The sequence below is a fragment of the Cylas formicarius genome, unplaced genomic scaffold (genome assembly GCF_029955315.1).
Source record: "Cylas formicarius isolate icCylForm1 unplaced genomic scaffold, icCylForm1.1 PGA_scaffold_12__32_contigs__length_19106922, whole genome shotgun sequence".
In the NCBI taxonomy this organism is placed as follows: Eukaryota; Metazoa; Arthropoda; class Insecta; order Coleoptera; family Brentidae; genus Cylas; species Cylas formicarius.
In genome coordinates this window covers 5,759,767-5,764,766 of record NW_026844225.1, presented here as the reverse complement: position 1 = coordinate 5,764,766, position 5,000 = coordinate 5,759,767, and the positions used below count along the sequence as shown (strand labels likewise).

The window sequence follows — 5,000 nt, the reverse complement described above, 5'->3', positions numbered from 1 at the left end:
TTGACACCTTGTCGACGGCGAGCGCGAAACTAGGTTTCGCGCTTCGAGTTCCGTCTAGGTACCCGGAATTTTGTCGGCGCTCCTCCTACTCCTACTCCTCTCTCCCCTTTTTTACGGTGGTCGAGTGGTCGTCGTAGTCGTCGAATTTAATCGCGGCCGACTTAAAGATCGACGCGAGATATTTTCGACCGAGCGTCAGCGACAAAAATTCGTTCGACTAAATAAAGACAAACTGTGTAATTTTTATTATCACTTTAATGATCCTTCCGCAGGTTCACCTACGGAAACCTTGTTACGACTTTTACTTCCTCTAAATGATCAAGTTTGGTCAACTTCCCGGACACATCGACGACGCCGAAACGCCATCGGCGTATCGGTCCGAAGACCTCACTAAATCATTCAATCGGTAGTAGCGACGGGCGGTGTGTACAAAGGGCAGGGACGTAATCAACGCGAGCTTATGACTCGCGCTTACTGGGAATTCCTCGTTCATGGGGAACAATTGCAAGCCCCAATCCCTAGCACGAAGGAGGTTCAGCGGGTTACCCGGGCCTCTCGGCCAGGGAGGACACGCTGATTCCTTCAGTGTAGCGCGCGTGCGGCCCAGAACATCTAAGGGCATCACAGACCTGTTATTGCTCAATCTCGTGCGGCTAGAAGCCGCCTGTCCCTCTAAGAAGAATTGTTTGTACGCAGACAGTAAAAACCGCGCGCGACAACGGGGCGAACCCCGAGCCGGCCGGCCTTTGAGATGTCTAAATACGCCTAGTTAGCAGGCTAGAGTCTCGTTCGTTATCGGAATTAACCAGACAAATCGCTCCACCAACTAAGAACGGCCATGCACCACCACCCACCGAATCAAGAAAGAGCTCTCAATCTGTCAATCCTTCCGGTGTCCGGGCCTGGTGAGGTTTCCCGTGTTGAGTCAAATTAAGCCGCAGGCTCCACTCCTGGTGGTGCCCTTCCGTCAATTCCTTTAAGTTTCAGCTTTGCAACCATACTTCCCCCGGAACCCAAAAGCTTTGGTTTCCCGGAAGCTGCCCGCCGAGTCATCGGAGGAACGTCGGCGGATCGCTAGCTGGCATAGTTTACAGTTAGAACTAGGGCGGTATCTGATCGCCTTCGAACCTCTAACTTTCGTTCTTGATCAATGAAAACGTTTTTGGCAAATGCTTTCGCTTCTGTCCGTCTTGCGACGATCCAAGAATTTCACCTCTAACGTCGCAATACGAATGCCCCCATCCGTTCCTATTAATCATTACCTCGGGGTTCCGAAAACCAACAAAATAGAACCGAGGTCCTATTCCATTATTCCATGCACACAGTATTCAGGCGAAGTTTTAGCCTGCTTTAAGCACTCTAATTTGTTCAAAGTAAACGTGCCGGCCCACCTCGACACTCAATGAAGAGCACCGCGGCAGGATTGAGTTGGACCGCCCGCGTGAACGGGCTAAGTCCACCGGCAGGACGTCTCGCGGCACGCCAGTTAACACCGCGGACGATGAACCGGCGGCGCGAGACACAAATTCGACTACGAGCTTTTTAACCGCAACAACTTTAATATACGCTATTGGAGCTGGAATTACCGCGGCTGCTGGCACCAGACTTGCCCTCCAATTGATCCTCGTTAAAGGGTTTAGAGTGTACTCATTCCGATTACGGGGCCTCGGATGAGTCCCGTATCGTTATTTTTCGTCACTACCTCCCCGTGCCGGGAGTGGGTAATTTGCGCGCCTGCTGCCCTCCTTGGATATGGTAGCCGTTTCTCAGGCTCCCTCTCCGGAATCGAACCCTGATTCCCCGTTACCCGTTACGACCATGGTAGGCGCAGAACCTACCATCGACAGTTGATAAGGCAGACATTTGAAAGATGCGTCGCCGGTGCGAGACCGTGCGATCAGCGTAAAGTTATTCAGAGTCACCAAGTTGAACGATGTCGGGCGCGAACCCGCCACCGATTGGTTTTGATCTAATAAAAGCACTCCTTCCGTCTCCGGTCGGACCTCTGTTTGCATGTATTAGCTCTAGAATTACCACAGTTATCCAAGTAATTGTGGGTACGATCTAAGGAACCATAACTGATTTAATGAGCCTTTCGCGGTTTCACCTTAATTTGGCTTGTACTGAAACATGCATGGCTTAATCTTTGAGACAAGCATATGACTACTGGCAGGATCAACCAGGGAGCTGTTCTACGTGTCGAGCGCGCCGCCGCCGCCGCCGCCACGGATGACGACGATCGGGCGCGGTACGACAACAAACAGTCTCTTTTTTAAAAATAATAATTACGCGCGCGAAACGCGTTTATTTTATTTTTAAATAGAAACAGACGCGACCACTTTGTGTGGCGGTGATAGCGTGCGAGTACGGAAATGAACCGTTCCCGACGCCACACTCGTTATTATTATTATTCGGACGCGATCCGTCCAATTTTTTTTTGTTGGTAATAAATATCGAGACGACGTGAGTGCGCGATCAAACAATCCGACTCGCGCGCGCATAATAAGCTTTAAAATGCGGCGCGCGTCGAACCGATGTGCCTCGGGCAACGAACGTCGATCGACGGAAATTTTCGGACATTCTCTCGATCACTCTTCGCTAGATTGAAAGCGACACGAGATTTCTCGAAAGAAACGTTCCGGATTCGCATATAAACTCGCTCGGTTAGATGAGAGTTATCGCAAATTTTTCGGAAGAAAAATATTATAGGGCGACCGCTTTCGAACCACGAAGTGCCAAATCTTACTTTAAAACACCCGCTAAGTTCGCGATCTAGCTGTATAAGGTGCGGAGCCTTAAAATGTTTTCGAACGCTCGAGCAATCGCTGCTACGAAGACGGGCCGATGGCAAACGAAAAACGGTCTACGTTCCCGTACCGATGAAGGAAACCAATTTTTCTTAAAAAATTGAACCCACGATACGAAAATGTTAAGCGAGCCAATTAATCGCGCCAAACGGTCGACTCGAAGGCGATCTAACGATCGAAAAAGCATTTTGCTCTGCGAAGGGAGAAGTGTCTATACGCACGACGCGGCGGTCGCGCTCGAGACCATCTCACCTATTATAGGTAACGGACCATTCCTTAGTCTTCCGAACGTTTCACGTGAAAACCCGAATATCGGCTGCGGCGGGCAAATAAAGTTCGGAGCGAAACTTTCGCTCGTGGTTACGTTCGATTTGGTTAAAGCGGGCACTTTTTCAAATATTTTTTTTTCTTTACTTACTTTTGTTAACTGACCGCCGGTTCCGGTTCCGACTTAAAAATAAATCGCCGTCCCCGGATTTTGTCGGACGATACTCTCCATCATTTTTAATTTCGGGTGTTTGCATTTTTTTTTCTCGCGATTTAATAAATTCATTATTAAACATTTATAAGTCCGTCTTCTTTAATATTGCGGACCAGCGGGAAGAGAGTTTTGTTTTTTTTTTTTTATTTTATTCATTTTAACATATACTCCCATAAAAGGTTTTTGCCGCTAGCCGCGAGCAGAGAAAAATAAGCAAAACTAACCGAAACAAAGCAAAAATAAGCAAAACTAACCAAAATTAACCGAATATAACCAAAATTAAACAAAACTAACCAAAAGGAACAAAAATAACCACAACTAAGCAAAATTAATCATAACAAACCAAAATTGGCCAAAGTTCGGCAAAACAAACCAAATTATCCAAAACTAAGCAAAATTAAGCAAAAGTAGTCAAAATTAACAAAAACAAGCCAAACTTATCCTGAACAAACCAAAACTAACGATAATTAAGCAAAAATAGGAAACGTTCACAAAAACTAACCGAAACGAACCATAACTAACTAATAGCGGCCGAAACTGGAAATAATAAACCAAAGTAAACAAAACTAAGCAAAATTAAGCAAAAGTAGTCAAAATTAACAAAAACAAGCCAAACTTATCCTAAACAAACCAAAACTAACGATAATTAAGCAAAAATAGGAAACGTTCACAAAAACTAACCGAAATGAACCCTAACTAACTAATAGCGGCCGAAACTGGAAATAATAAACCAAAGTAACCAAAACTAAGCAAAATTAAGCAAAAGTAGTCAAAATTAACAAAAACAAGCCAAAATTATCCTAAACAAACCCAAAACTAACGATAATCCTAACTAACCAATAGCGGCCGAAACTGGAAATAATAAACCAAAGTAACCAAAACTAGCGAAAATTCAGCAAAAGAAACCAAAATTAACCGTGTAACAAACCCAAATCAACCAAACCAAAAAAAAAAACATGCAAAACTTCACCAAAACGAACCACAATTCGCAAAAACTAAACAAACACAAACAAAATTAAGCACACTCAAATAAAAAGTAATCAAAACTACGTTCAACACGAACTGACCTAATTAAATAAAAAAATAGGAAAATTCAATTTTGCTAACCAAAAACGTCAATCGAAATAAACGCGAAACCGGGTTCCTGCCATTTATTTCGACGATAAGCACTTTTATCTAACTATGATTCGAAAAAAAAAAAAATAAGAAAGAAAGATATGAATAAACGAATTGATTAATATATAAAAATTGTGGTTCTGAAAAGAACCGTTTTTGGTGAATTTACACTCTCCAAGTCGACGCTCATTTATTTAGAACTGGTGTATTTTGTGACGGCTTTGGTCCCTTCACTGACGGCGTGCTTGGCCAACTCTCCGGGCAACAACAATCTCACGGCCGTTTGAATCTCTCTGCTAGTAATAGTGGATCGCTTATTATAGTGAGCCAAACGAGAAGCTTCGGCGGCAATCCTTTCGAAAATGTCGTTTACGAACGAATTCATAATGGACATGGCTTTGCTCGAAATGCCAGTATCCGGATGAACTTGCTTCAACACTTTGTAAATGTAAATTGCGTAACTCTCCTTCCTCCTGCGTTTCTTTTTCTTATCACTCTTCGAAATATTTTTTTGAGCCTTGCCGGCTTTTTTCGCCGCTTTACCGCTTACTTTCGGTGGCATTTTCTACAATCGATTAGACGCGCGCAAAGTAACG

At 44.4% G+C, this 5,000-nt stretch overlaps 1 non-coding gene across 1 annotated transcript; it reads right to left on the bottom strand.

Moving 5' to 3' along the window:
* Positions 1-255: 255 nt before the first annotated feature.
* On the bottom strand, positions 256-2,186 carry LOC132695896 (small subunit ribosomal RNA). Its single transcript, XR_009617905.1, has one exon. It is a non-coding gene; the product is annotated as a small subunit ribosomal RNA (ribosomal RNA).
* Between the last annotated feature and the right edge of the window lie 2,814 nt (positions 2,187-5,000).